Source organism: Bos indicus, chromosome 15, assembly GCF_029378745.1.
Source record: "Bos indicus isolate NIAB-ARS_2022 breed Sahiwal x Tharparkar chromosome 15, NIAB-ARS_B.indTharparkar_mat_pri_1.0, whole genome shotgun sequence".
Taxonomy (NCBI): domain Eukaryota; kingdom Metazoa; phylum Chordata; class Mammalia; order Artiodactyla; family Bovidae; genus Bos; species Bos indicus.
Genome location: NC_091774.1, coordinates 48,528,306 through 48,542,931, shown reverse-complemented (window position 1 = coordinate 48,542,931; position 14,626 = coordinate 48,528,306). Strand labels below are relative to the sequence as shown.

The 14,626-nt window shown below is 42.5% G+C and overlaps 1 long non-coding RNA gene and 1 pseudogene across 1 annotated transcript; one reads left to right on the top strand and one right to left on the bottom strand.

The window, feature by feature from the left end:
• Positions 1-3,540: 3,540 nt before the first annotated feature.
• On the bottom strand, positions 3,541-14,617 carry LOC139187321 (uncharacterized). The gene is made up of 2 exons (XR_011570872.1): positions 14,531-14,617; positions 3,541-12,456 (listed from the first exon to the last, which is right to left on the bottom strand). It is a non-coding gene; the product is annotated as an uncharacterized lncRNA (long non-coding RNA).
• On the top strand, positions 6,549-10,011 carry LOC109569685 (tripartite motif-containing protein 5-like; annotated as a pseudogene).
• Positions 14,618-14,626: the final 9 nt, after the last annotated feature.

Sequence of the window (14,626 nt, the reverse complement as noted above, 5' to 3'; positions counted from 1 at the left end):
CCTAATCTGGTCACCTAGTGACCAGTCAAGTTGACACATAAAATTAACCATCTCACTAATTTTTCTAATTAGGAATTATATGTCATCTACTATATGTCATCTATATAGTATTAGATGACTGTGCAATAAATGATACTTCATATACTTTCATCTTCTTAGTGTATTAGAAAAGTGTCATTTTGGCCATATTGCACCCAACTTCTGAAAGTCAGCATCAGTGAATTACCACTCTGTGATCACCCCTCTGACTGACCACCTCCGTGATTTCAGATTTGTTGAGCCGTTTCCTCTAACATGACCTAATAGGACAGACTGTCCACATTCACTTACTTCAGCTGGTGGACACAGGCCAGGGGAGAGCATGCCAGTGTTGCTGCCTCAAGGGAGCCCTCAGTGTGGGTCCTCACTGGGGAAAAGGGGGTACTTTACTCCCTCCTCTTGATAGCACATTTGTAAGGAAATGAGGTAAGGTGGGTCTGTAAAATTACATTGCTCAGGAAGCCTAGTTTTCCAAAGGATGGGTTAGTTTGAAGAAACATGAGAACAGCTCAGGAGAAGAGCTGAGACAGGAATAAAATGCACTCACTGACCCAGCAAACTCAGGCACAAAAGCCTTGTCACTTCCCAAAAGCTCTATGTGGACACCTCTTATTGGTCTATAATTTCTCTCCTCCTTTCCTGTCCAAACTCCACCTCCTGGAATTTAATTTTCATTTCCCCTCATCTTCTACTTTGGATCATCATAGTGGAGGTCAGGCCTCTGGTGAGGTGAGTGAATTCTGAACACACCTGCCCAGGGGCTGTCTTCACCCTCTCCAAGGAATCACAACTTCTCCGTTAGGATGCGAGGCTAGCTGAGTGGTTTCTAGAGGGCAGAGTCTGAGAGACACAGAAGAAAAACATGAAATCTGCTTGAGTGAGTTTAATTAGATGTCTGGAAGCTGTTCTAAAGGGGGAAATGGCCTAGCCTGCAGGCTTCCTGCTGAGAGTGCTGACTGAAGAGCAGTCTGGGGGAGGGGAAGTCTTAGGAGAAGGGGGGGTTGGAAGAAGAGAAAGGCTTGGTTTGTTCCTTGGAGGGTCTATTTATTTCTCAAGACTAAAATCTACCCACAACTACTTCCCATTCTGTTAAGTTTCAATTGCACCTTGCTGAAGTCAGTCAGGATCCCTGATTTTTCAAGAGGTAGAAAATCCCTTCTATCAACAAGAACAAAGGCCAAGGGGTCTTGAGTCCTGTTATTTTAATCTCTATCAGGGTATCACTGTAGTATTTCTGCATGACCGTATCAATAAATTCTCATTCCATAGGCTTGTCCATGCTCAGGAGCCTGATGATGTGACAACTGGCAGGCTCTCCTCTGTGGTATTCACTGGTCCAGACATGGAACTACTGCACTTCCTTACATCCCTATCCTGCTCAAGCTTCTCTATGAGCTGGATTTTCCATTCAGAACGAGCTCAGCTCAGAGATCAGGATCAAGATGAGCACCTGGGAAAAATTTCTAAAAGTGACATCTGGAAGCATCTAACTTCTAGTAACAGTGACCTCTAACTTTCACTTTTAAAATCTTCTTACTTGATTGGTGTTCGTGATATAAAAAGATGTCAGAGAAGTATTATTATATCCACATAATTAGACCCAAAATGGAAATAAGTTAGAACAGCCTCCACATTTATTTCCCTTCCTCCTTATAGAATGTCCAGCTGTACCCACTGTACTTAGGCATAGAATGTGAAATTGGAAAGTGTCAGTCACTTAGTCAAGTCCAGTTCTTTTCGATTCTGTGGACTGGAGCCCACCAGGCTCCTCCGTCCATGGAATTCTTCAGGCAAGAATACTAGAGTGTGTTGCCATTCCCTTCGCAAGGGATCTTCCAGACTCAGTGACTCAAATACAGACACAAGTCAAATCTCTTTCCTCACCAGGAGTTTCCCCTTTCTAACTAAATCTTTCTTCATCAAGGCTGACTTTGGAGATTATCATCTCTGCTATGTATTCCTTGTTCCCTCTCTGCCATAGTCGGTTTTAGACCCTTGTCTTCTGAGCTCATACACTTCACCTCTGTCAGGCCAGTTACTATAGGGTCTTAGAAATGATTTGTTAGTTTACTGTTTCAGGTTTTATTTTACTAGCATTGCAAGGAATTTATATTAAATAATAGTAGATGACTACCTTGGAAATAAAGCACAATTTCACTTTACAGTTCTCTTTAGGAAAAAAAGACTCTTTCCATACAGTATCCATAATTTATGGTTTTATTGTACTTAGCAGAAACAGTTTTACTGCAATCACAAAAGAAAAAAATTCTGTCTATAAATTTCCTGTTTGAACTTTATATGTGTACACTGACATACACACATAACCAAAACCAAAACAGTCAAAAAAAAAAAAAGAAGAAGAAAGTAGAAGAGATTCATCTGGTGAGCAAAGGAAAGCAAAAATGATATCAACCAGTTAAAAACAAAACATAATCTGGAAAACAAAATTAAGCAATATGCCAGCTGGGGAATAAAGCAATGAAAGCAAAACAGACTAATAAACATCGTGAGAAAAAGACAGAAAAGAAAGAAGGAAAGAAAAGAAAACTTAAATAGAAGTAGGTAAAGGAGATTAACGAAGAAGGCAATGGCAAGCCACTCCAGTACTCTTGCCTGGAGAATCCCAGGGACAGGGGAGCCTGGTGGGCTGCCGTCTATGGGGTGGCACAGAGTCGGACAGGACTGAAGTGATTTAGCAGCAAAGGAGATTAATATATACTAAAGAATAACTACAACAGGAAAATAAGAAAAGCAAACAAAAAATATATGTAGAAAAAAAATAATAATACATTTTTTTAATTAAAAAAATGGGAGGAAAAACCTTCACAACAGCAAAAGGCCAACGTAGAGGTTGCTGCTGCTGCTAAGTGGCTTCAGTCGTGTCCGACTCTGTGTGACCCCATAGACAGCAGCCCACCAGGCTCCCCCGTCCCTGGGATTCTCCAGGCAAGAATACTGGAGTGGGTTGCCATTTCCTTCTCCAATGCATGAAAGTGAAAAGTGACAGTAAAGTCGCTCAGTCGCGTCCGACACCTGGTGACCCCATGGACTGCAGCCTACCAAGCTCTTCCATCCATGGGATTTTCCAGGCAAGAGTACTGGAGTGGGTTGCCATTGTAGAGGCAGACATATTTAAAGGAAATAAGAAGTCTGATTAACAACAACAACAAAAATTCTCTAATGTGTACATAGATTTATTAGCATTAATAAAATCAACAACTATAGCAACAGAGGGAAAAAAAGGAGAAGAGAAAAAAATCCAGAAACAATGATAGAACAAGTTAAAATATAAGAATAATAAATGCTTTTCTTGGATATCACCTGCAGTGTCTTTTCCCTTGCTATGAGTTATAGTCCACCTCACCTCCCTAGGGTGCCCTCCAATACTGGGTTAGTCTCTAGACCTGATTCTAATCTGGCCCTACTCCTGCATTTTCTTGCCTCCAATGTCTGCATCGGCCTGTGCTAGTGCGTTTTCCTTTGCAGGACCTGTCATTGTCCTTATATATATTCCATAGACACTAAGTCTGCCTAGTTGATCACGTGAATTTAATCTGCAGCTTGTACCACTGGTGGGAAGGTTTTGGGTTCTCTTTCTTAGCCACACTACCCCTGGGTTTCAACAGTGGTTTTATCTGCACCTCTGCATGTGAGTGGTCTATAGGGCTTTGCTCCTGAGGCTGCTCTGGAGGACTTGGGTTTGCCCCAGGGAGGACTTGGTATGGAGGCAGTGCAACTGCTTGGATTGCAGGCCCCTGGCAGTCCCAGGTACTAAGAGGAACCAGCGGCTAGGACAACAGGGAATAAGGGGCCCTTAGGGTTTTTCCTAGTCTCTGGCTGCTCTGTTCAAGTGGGGATCATTCGAGGGGGTGGCACAGGAGCTTTGATCCATGGCGATGCTGGATACATAGAGGTGCCAGTGGCAAGTGTCACAGAAGATATGGTGCTATTAGGGTTTTGCCGGGTTCCTCTCTCCACGGAGTTCTTCAGGCAAGAATACTGGAGTGAGTTGCCATTCCCTTCTCCAAGGGATCTTCCTGAACCAGGGATCAAACCCAGGTCTCCTGCAATACAGGCAGATTCTTTACTGTCTGAGCCACCAAGGAGGCCCACAACTTGCTTCTGGCAGCTCCGCCCTGGTGAGGATTGAGCATGGAGGCGACACAGCTGCTTGGATCGTGGGAACTCTGGTGGTGTCAAGTGCGCAGGGACACCAACTGCCTCAGCCGCAAGAGCTACAGTCCTATTAGAGTCTTTTCCTAGCCTCTAAGAGAAGTCGCTCAGTCATGTCCTGCTCTTTGCGACTCTATGGACCGTAGCCTATCAGGTTCCTCCATCCATGGGATTTTCCAGGCAAGGGTACTGCAGTGGGTTGGCATTTCCTTCTCCAGGGGATCTTCCTGACCCAGGGATCGCACCCAGATCTCCCACATTGCAGGCAGACACTACCGTCTGAGTCACCAGTTAAGCCTCTGGCAGCTGGCAATTAGAGGGCCTCTTTGGCTAGGCCTTCTCTCTTGCTTGACCCATTCAGGCATTTACAGGACTCCCCCCCAGCTCCAGTTGGGGTTCTTCTCTGTTTCTTGGTACCTCAGGCACTTGCAGGACCCTCCCCCACTTTGGAGGCCTTTGCTGTTTCTCAGCACATCAAGCACTTAAAGGGCCACCCTGACTGGGGTCCTTCTCTGCTGCTTGGTGCATCAGGCACTTAAAGGGCCACTCTCTCTGGGGTCTTTCTGTTTTTGTCTCTCTCTGGACAGGTCCCCACTGTCCAGTGATGACCTGCGGAGAGAGACCGGCTATGGACATGGCTCTATCTCCTGTGTGTGACTCAGCAGTATCACCCTGACTCCATGTTTGCTTGGCTTTCCTTCACAAACATTTCCCATGGCTTCTCCTCCCACCAGTCCCCTTGGGCTGTCTCCCTGCAGTCAACAGCAAACCTTGCCCTGGGATTGCTCTCCAATCTCTATGCTCCAGCTCCCAGCTGCTGTACTTCCTGGGGGACTTGTTCCCTCTCTGGAGTATATATGGCTGCAGCAAGGGTTGTCTGTGTGATTATTATTCCATTCAGACTGCCACAGATCAGCTGCTTCACTCTCCAACAGCCTCAACCCAAACTGCTTCACCTCTACCCAAAACAGTTGTCCCAATGTGTGGATCTGACCCCTGCTTCAGTTCCTCCACCCTCCAGAGGTAAATCCAGTCCTACTCTCCTCTTTTTCACCCTTCTTGCTTTGTACTATCGAGTTTTGCATGGTTTTATATATTCTTTTCTGGTGGTCAGGTATTCCTGTCCATTCTTAGCTGGTGTTCTGCAAGATCTTCTGTGTCTAGAGGTGTATTCCTGATGTATCCATGGAGAGAGATGTGCTTCACATCCACCTATTCCTCTGTCATCTTGGATTTAAGTCCTCCTTTTACACTAATCTTACTTCATACAGATATTAGCCCTACTACCAGCACATAATTCATCAATGATAATTAGTTTAAAGACCTGGACTAATATTTTGAGATGTTTTTTCTCAAAGATTCATTTCATCTAAGTTTATATGCTTTTAAATATCAGACTTGTATAATTCAATGAATTTTTTTAGGCCAAGGTGAAATCACTATTTATATAGACAAAACCTAGCAGAGTTCACTGATTGCTCTGAGTATTAACTGGGTCCGTGAAGTTTCTTTTCTTTCATTTCACTCAGTGGGATAGGAGACAGGTCTCTGAAGGAGTTCCCCTAACATATTAAGTTCAACCTCATTCTGTGTATTGAATACACATGATCTTTGTAAGTCATTGTCTCCATTTACACATCAGATGAAGGGTTTGTTCTTATACATACAAACACATTGTCATATATTAGGTCATGATGATATGGGAAATCATTGTCAGTGCATAGCAAATGATGGCATGGTTACACTATAAATAATTTAGATAGAGCAGGTCTTTATGATCAGAGACTGTCAGAAGACAGTTTACTGAACTATAAGAGAGAGTCATATGGATGTCAGTGGCAGCATCCGGTGCTGAGAGAAGAGTGGATATAAAAGCCCAATGGCTTTAAGTGGTTTCAGTCTTTTGATATTAAGAATGCTTCCTGGGCACTGGAAAGAAAAAGCAGGATGGATGGTGCATCATACAAGTATCTTAGTAGAAAAAGTATCCAGGCAACTTTCCTTTGGTAAAATTTAAATAGCAAGAATCACTGCACAGATAAGGATGGAATTTGATATGATATGAATCAAGAACTGATAGTAAAGTGCTTAAAATTATGATGAAATGTCGTTTTGGTCAGGTCCCTTGTTTCCATTGTTTTCCCTTTCCCGTGTTTCTCTATAGTTTCTTTTAGGTCCTCCATACTTCTTGGCCTTTATTAAATTTATAAGCAATTATTATCATGTATTTCTACCTCTTTTTACTCTGCCTCTTTTATCTTTCCCAATAATGCAAAGATCTGTGAACAAGAGAATCCTCAGAATTCAGGACAGGTAGGAGGAGGGGACAAGTTGCCATGGCTTCAGGAAAATCAGTGAACTTACAGGAGAAGTTCATCTGCCCCATTTGCCTGGAGCTTCTGACAGAACCCTTGAGCCTTGACTGTGGCCACAGCTTCTGTCAAGCCTGCAACATTGCAAACAACAAGGAGTCCGTGATTGGCCTAGAAGGGGAGAGAAGGTGCCCTGTATTCAGAATCAAGTATGAACCTGCGAACCTGCGGCCTCACTGGCACCTGGCCAGCATAGTGGAGTGGCTCAGGGAAGTCAAGGTGAACCTGGAGGAGCAAGAGAGAAATCTGTCTGTGCCATGGAGAGAAAGTCCTGTTCTTCTGTGAGGAGGATGGCAAGGTCATTTGCTGGCTTTGCAAGTGGTCACAGGAACACCATGGTCACCACACATTCCTCATGGAAGAGGTTGCCCAGAAGTACCAGGTAAGAGACCAGAATGGAGGAAAGACAAGTCAGAAATGGTACTTGAGGGGAAATGTCTACTTTGCACTGGACTTTGATTACATGCTCACCATGAACCTGGGGCTTGTGATCTCTTTTCTTCATATGCTCACTTTCTGATGTCTGAGGGACATTTCAGTGCATTCCTCCAATTATAGAGTAATAACCCTATACACGGCTCAGACAGTAAAGAATCTGCCTGAGATGCAGGAAATTGGATTCCATCCCTGTGTTGGGAAGATCCCTCTTCAGTATTCTTGCCTGGAGAATTCCATGGACAGACAAGCCTGGCAGGCTATAGTCCATGGGGTTGCAAAGAGTCTGACATGTCTGAGAGTGACCAACACTTAGACACTTCAACCCTACACACAGACACTTAGCCAGAAGTAGACATTCATATATCTTGTGCTAATAGGTAGAGATCTGATGTTCAAGAGAACATTACCCCTTTCAACAGGAGGGTAACTAGGACACTAGGTGGAAGAGATAGAAATTGTTTCCTTGCTACAGGATCAGGTTTCTCCTAGAACAAAGAGCACCAGTCTTCTCTTGGCAAGTGTATGGTGACTTCTATTGCTTGAGTTGTAAAGAACACATACCCTACCTCATTTTTTTCCCCCAAAGTCATGGATTCTAATTGCTGTTCTCAGTTCTGTAAAGTCTCTTTGGAAAACATCTTCATTTCTCCACCATTTATTTTCTACATTGATGTTGAGAAAACCATAGCTTGACTCTGATGTGATTCTTTATTCACAGTGGAAACTCCAGGAATTTTTGAAGAGGCTGAGGAAGGAGCAGCAGGAAGCTGAGAAACTGAAAGTTCAAATCAGAGGAGAGATTAATACCTGGAAGGTAGGAGGAGGCACTTCCTGAAGGAGTTAGATATCTGAGCAGACCTTGAGTTGATCACAAGTAGCTGACTTCTTCTTTTTTCCCTGACAGTTAGTCATTTGACTAGTCCTCTTCTTCACCATTTCCCTGATAGGAGTGGGTGCTGAATAGGGAATATATCACAAATGAATACAGATATTGGAAGGGAGGTATTCATACAGAGTGACTTTCTGGTGAGGAAAACTGGTGAATTTCACATTCCATTCCTGCCATGTTTATTAGCCTTTAACTCTTCTTGGAATCCATCTGGCAATGGCTCATGGCTCTGTCCTCAGTGTTCAACTTTTTGGCAAAGGAAGGAGGGAGGGGTTCAGAGTAATGCAGGGAGGCATGAGTATCCTGGACAGATGTGTGGTGGCTGAGCTATACTCATGAGGATCCCATTTTGGCTGAGGGTTAGCCTCGGTAATGCAGACTTGAGGCCATTAATTTGAAATGTGATGGTGGTAGTGGTTTAGTCGCTAAGCCATGTCTGACTCTTGAGACCCTATGGACTGTGTAGCCTGCCAGGCTCATCTGTCCACGGGATTCTCCAGGCGAGAATACTGGAGTGGGGTGGTACCGGGAGCCAGCACGGGAGTCCCCAGCCCATGACAAGGTCATGTGGGAGAGATCTGGTGGGCAAGGTGAGCCAGAACTCGAGGGGTGCCCCTCTGGGCCTGCCTGAGTGTCTACCCCAAAACCTGAGCCTGTCTGTTTTACTGCTTCATGACATTCACCAACTCCTCTGACAGTCACGAGGGGCTATCCCTAACCACTTTTCTCTGTAAGAAAAGCAACTTAAAGTTCTAGTTAATAAGTCTCCAGGGTATAATAAGGTGTGTTCCAATTGTGTTTCCCTCAGAAAACTTTCTAACCTGCCTAACAGATTTCCAGACTCCTACAGCTATGCATATGATTGTTTATGGCCTCCCAGCCATATGAGGCACAAGGAGACTTAGTTACTCTTACAATGCAGAGCCTCTCAGGGAGTTAGAAAATTGTTAAAATAGAACTGATAGAAGATTTCTTTGTTGAGTTAATGCCTGCTGCCAAGTTTCCATATTTCTTACCCACTGTGTTCTGGGAGTGTATTGATTAATATAGTTGATATATAAGAAATATAAGTAGAAGCTTTAATGTTAATAATAACGTTGGACCCCTAAGCTAATAAATTCTTTCCTTAATTACCCCCATGACACTCTTGCCCTATAGGAATGCAACTCTGTTTAGTGCTTTCGGGGAGTGGTATTAAACTCTAAGAAAAGTCACCTTTGGAGAAAATAAGTTTTTCTGGTGGACTAATTCTTATCAGAAGAAAAATGTTAGCAGGTCTCCTGACCAGAAGATGATGTAAATCACCTAAAGCCTTGCGATAATGATTAAGGTCTGCTGAACTTACATGACTTTTGCATCCCCCATTATCTTCTATGTACAACTTGAGGTATAAAAGTCCCTGCTAGAAATAAAGCTACGGACCCTGCTCACTAAGCTTGGTCTCCCCGTGCCGTTCTTTCTCGTCTCCTTTTCTTTCCTTTTGTCTCTACTCTTTCTTTAGGCCAAAGTAATTGGAGCATGGGGGTATATTGATTTCCCAAGTAAACCAATTATAATTAGGCCTCTGAGTCTCTCCACTGACGCTATCCCTTTAAATCGCCAAAGCTGTAATCCTGAGGGTATCCCTGGATCCAACCGGGGCTGGACCCCAGTAGGGTGGCATTTCCTTCTCCAGGGGCTCTTCCTGACCCAGGAATCGAATCCGGGTCTCCTGCATTGTAGGCTGATTCTTTACCAACTTAGCTACTAGGGAAACCTTTGAAAAGTGACAGAAAAAAACAGGAAAAGTCAGTTTCCTCAAGCATTGCTTTCCTCCTCCTCTTTCCCTCAGTCCTGAAGAATGAAATACAACACGAGAGAGAAAATATCCAGGCAGATTTTTAAAACCTGAGAGAGATTCTGAACAGTGAGGAGTTGAAGGAACGGCAAAATCTGAAGACTGAGGAGGAGGTTGGTCTATGTAACCCGGCTGACTCTGAGAATGAGCTGGTCCAGCAGAGCCAGTTGGCGAGAGATCTCATCTCAGATGTGGAGCATCATTTGCAGGAACCAAAAAACAAGATGCTGCAGGTAAAACTGGGACCTGCATTTGAGACCTGAGAAAAATGAAGGCAAAATTTCCATCTCTTCTGTGTTGCTGTGCTCTTTCTGGTTTTGTTACTAAGGTTGCTTTGTGCCTGCAGCCGCTATCCCTCATAGCTCCATTGTTCCTGCAATGCAGAAGAACCTGGTTCAATTTCTGGGTCGGAAAGATCCGCTGCAGAAGGGATAGGGTACCCACTCCAGTATTCTTGGGCTTCCCTTGTGGCTCAGCTGGTAAAGAATCTGCCTGCAATGCGAGAGTCCTGGGTTCAATCCCTGGGTCCAAAAGATCCCCTGGAAAAAGGAAAGGCTACCCACTCCAGTATTCTGGACTGGAGAATTCCATGGACTGTGTAGCCCATGGGGTTGCAGAGAGTCAGACACAACTGAGCGACTTTCACTCTTACTGTCATGCAACTCAAGTTCCCGTATTTAGTAGATGCTTGACTTATGGGAAAGTTGAATCTTCTTTACCTGCCAGAGACCTAGAATTGGAGACAATTCCCTTACACTTCAATTTCCCCCTGAGTATAGAAGAGAGCCAGTATCTTTTTGTATAAATTTTTAGAAACAGACTTGAATTTTAAGGAATATTTTTGCCTTGCTGCAAATCATTGATCCATTTGGTCACATACTCAAGGAGCCAGAATGGAAAGACAACATCTTTGTGTTTGTATTTGCACACCTATATGGCAGGATTAAGATCTTTACAAGCACATGAAATTCAGACCACTCTTCATTTAGTATTCATAATGTCATCTTTTCCCGGAGTTTGTAATTATTCCCAGGTATCATGAAATCTCAGGGTATTTTGACACCCACCCTTTTAGGGAGTAGACTTTGAAGGCATGGGGACTCTTGACACACACTAATATGTCTCAAACACCCAGGAGTCAGGTTCTGCAAACCTGAGTGGAAGTTTTATGCCCGGAGTATCTTATTTCAGAACTGTCTTCACATATTAGCAGTGTGACCTAGAATAACATCCTTAACTGCTGTGTTTATTTTATTAATGTAATCACGATATAAAAACTGCACCATACATAATATTATTGTCAGATGATAAATGATATTTTCTCCTTGGAAAGACCCTGATGGTGGGAAAGATTGAGGGCGGAAGGAGAAGGGGATGACAGAGGATGAGATGGCTGGATGTCATCACTGACTCGATGGACATGAGTTTGAGCAAACTCTGGGAGAGGCTGAAGGACAGGAAGCCTGGTATGCTGCAGTCCATAGAATCGTGGAGTCGGACATGATTGAACAACTGAACGACAACAAAACGATACTAAGTGAGAAGCATCTAAGTGTCTCAATAACAAGTATTTGACCTATTGAATACCAAAAAATATAACCTGTGTCAGTGTCTCATTAAACAGGTTTGTGCTTTCAGGGACACAAGGATTCTTTGCACTGATGCATCATTTTCCAGATCCTAGATCACCTTTGTGCTGCTGTCAAGACTATTCCAGCTCTGCCTGTCATGGAAAAGCATGTGTGCCTAGGCGTGTGTGTCTCTTTGTGTTTGTGGGATTACATTTTTTTTATAATAATTTCAGAATTGCTACATACTTGCTCTTATTCAGTAAACATATTCTTTACTAACTGAGCCACTAGAGAAAACCTAAGTAAACTAGATTCTATGAGATCCAGGATCTTATTTGCAAAAAATATATATATACAGAATTTACCTAGTTATCATTATGTGTACTAAACAATACAACAGTTGTAATAACTTCTGTACCTTCTAGCTCAAAAGTGGTACTCTATATAATGTTTATTCATTTTCTGCTTCCCTCTCATTGTGACTAAAATAAGTCATTTTCAGAATAAATATTAGCTTATATTCAACATGATGACCCTTTCTATGTTTTAGAAACAGAACACACTGATGAAAGAATTGCAATTTTATTTAAATCTTACCTAATTGTAAAATAAATGTTTCTGGATAATGCCTTATTTTATTTTTTCAAAAAATTGTACAATAATTCTATTTCTTTGAATTCAAATTTCAATTTAGGCTCTGTTTGGCCCAAAGTTACCATTCACAGTGATACATTAAGACTCAGAGGTATAATTGTAAGATTTCTTAACACTGCTTTAGGCAGGTATTTGTGTGTCCTGGTCGGCCTTACTCTTTTAATGAGTTAAAAGTTCTCGGGAATGAAGGAAAAAGTATGATATCTTCCTTCAGTAAGAGAAGAGAGGAATCACTTCTGCACTGGATATTCATTCAGGGCTTGGTGGAATCCCCATGTCTTTTGGAATTTTTAATCCCTATGGAGTCAAAGTTATTTTCTTTAAAAAGTGGATCCAGTGTATTTTCTCTTATCCATATTTGTCCCAAAGAATTCTCAACCTCCTACCTTTGGATGAACTTTGATTTGACAAGGTTTCCAAAGAGGAATTTTCCCAGTTTTGTGTCTGTGTGTGTATGCACACATCCATGTCTTAGCACTCACCCTGGGAAACAAGGGAAAATTGGTCTTTTAAATACTTCCTTCATCTCTGTCTTCCTATCTTCCCATTGCTACAATGACTGGGATTCTGACTCATGAGGAAAATTCTGTAGTCTTGAATTATTGACAAATGACCCTCCAGGGCCACTGATGCTGTTTCATTTACTGGAATGCTCAGTTCTCCAGTTCAGGAGGAAGTACCTAGTTATGAGAAACTGAGGAGCTGGATTTTTGTATACAACAGAAAAGATCTGCACACAGAGGGGCATTCCCTTTTATCAGGGACCCCTGGATTTCCCTGGTAACTCAGCTGGTAAAGAATCCAACTGCAATGCAGGAGACCTTGGTTCGATTGGGAAGATGCACCAGAGAAGGGAATGGCTACCCACTCCAGTATTCTGGCCTGGAGAATTCCATGGACAAAGAAGCCTGCCAGGCTACAGTCCCTGAGGTTGCAAAGAGTTAGCCATGAATGAGTGACTTTCACTGGCCCCAGAAGTGAAGCCCTTTCCTGAAAAGAATATGACACTTATAAGTTTTTCCCCGTCACATGTTCTTTTCTTGGTTAAAGACTGAAGAAGGTGCCTGGAAGCTCCTCAGTTACTGGTGCTGGGAAAACTGTATAACTGCACACATGAGATGAGAACCGAACACTTCCTCCCACCGTATACAAAGGTAAACTCAAGATAGATTAAAGGCCTAAATGTAAGTCCTGAAACCATAAAGCTCATAGAAGAGAACATAATTAGACACTGTTTCACATAAATCACAGCAATATATTTTTGGATTTATATCCAAAGGCAAAGGAATAAAAGCAGAAGTAAACAAATAGGACTGAATTAAAAGCATTTACACAGTGAAAGAAACATTTGACAAAATGAAGATATACTGAATGGGAGATAATTTGCAACTGAGATAAAGAATACTGGGTTAATATCCAAAATTTTAAACAGTTCATACAACTCAATATTAAAAAAAAAAAAATATCACTGTTTGGCTCATTCTGGTAATTGCTGCTTATCTGTGTCATTATCTTTATTATAGTTCACCTCTGCCCAGAAAAAACACAGCATTTTTTCTTTACTGTATTATTCAAGGTACTTCAGAGAAACAGAATACCTATTTCTATATCTATTGTCATCATGAATATTTATTTGAAGATTCTTTAATGTAAGGAATTGGCTCACATAATTACACACCATGAGAAATTCCATTCCTGCCGTCTGCAAGCTGGAAATCTATGTAACTCAGTCCAAGTCCGAAGCTTGGGGCCACAGTACAGTCTAGTCCAAATGCAATAGAAGAGCTGCATCTCAGCTGTAGTAGGCAGGCAGGAACAGGAAGAACAAATTCTTCCTTCTTCCACATGTTTGTTCTTTCCAGATCCCTCAACAAATTGAATGATGATGCTCACCCACCCTGGAAAAAGCAAACTACTTTACTGAGTCCACAGATCTAATTCTAATCGCATCTGGAAACGACACCCACACAGACACATCTAGAAACGTCTGACACAAAGAACCAGTTGGTGTTAACACACAAAACTAATTTTACAGCTTCATTTTATAAGATCCTAAGGATTATATGTTAAATAGTATTAGATGTCATTGTTCAACAAACAACCCTCCTACAGTTTACTCTTTCTCAAGCTGTTTAGTAAAAGTGTCATTTTGCCACATAGCATCCAGCTTCTGAACGTCAGCATCAGTGAACGACCACTCTGTGATCACCTCTCTAACTGACCACCTGAGTGATTTCAGGTTTGTTGAGCCATTTCCTCTAACATGACCTAATAGGACAGACTGGCCAGATTGCCTACTTCAGCTGGTGGACTGTAAAGAGCAAGCCAATGCTGCTGCCTGAAGGGAGTCCTCAGTGGGGGTCTTCACAGGGGTAAAGGGGGTACTTTACTTCTGCATTTGACAGCTCTTTAGTAAGGAAACAAGACAAGGTGGGTGTGTGAAATTGCATTGCTTAGGAAGCCTAAGTTTTCCAAAGGACTGATTATTTTGAAGAGACTTGGGAATAGCTTCTCAGAGAAGAGCTGAGATAGGAATAAAAAGCACTCACTGACTCACCGAGCGCAGGCACAAAAGCCTCCTTAGTTTCCAGAGGCCCCTTGTGGATGTCTCTTACTGGCCTATAGTTTCTCTTCTGCTTTCCTGCCCAAACTC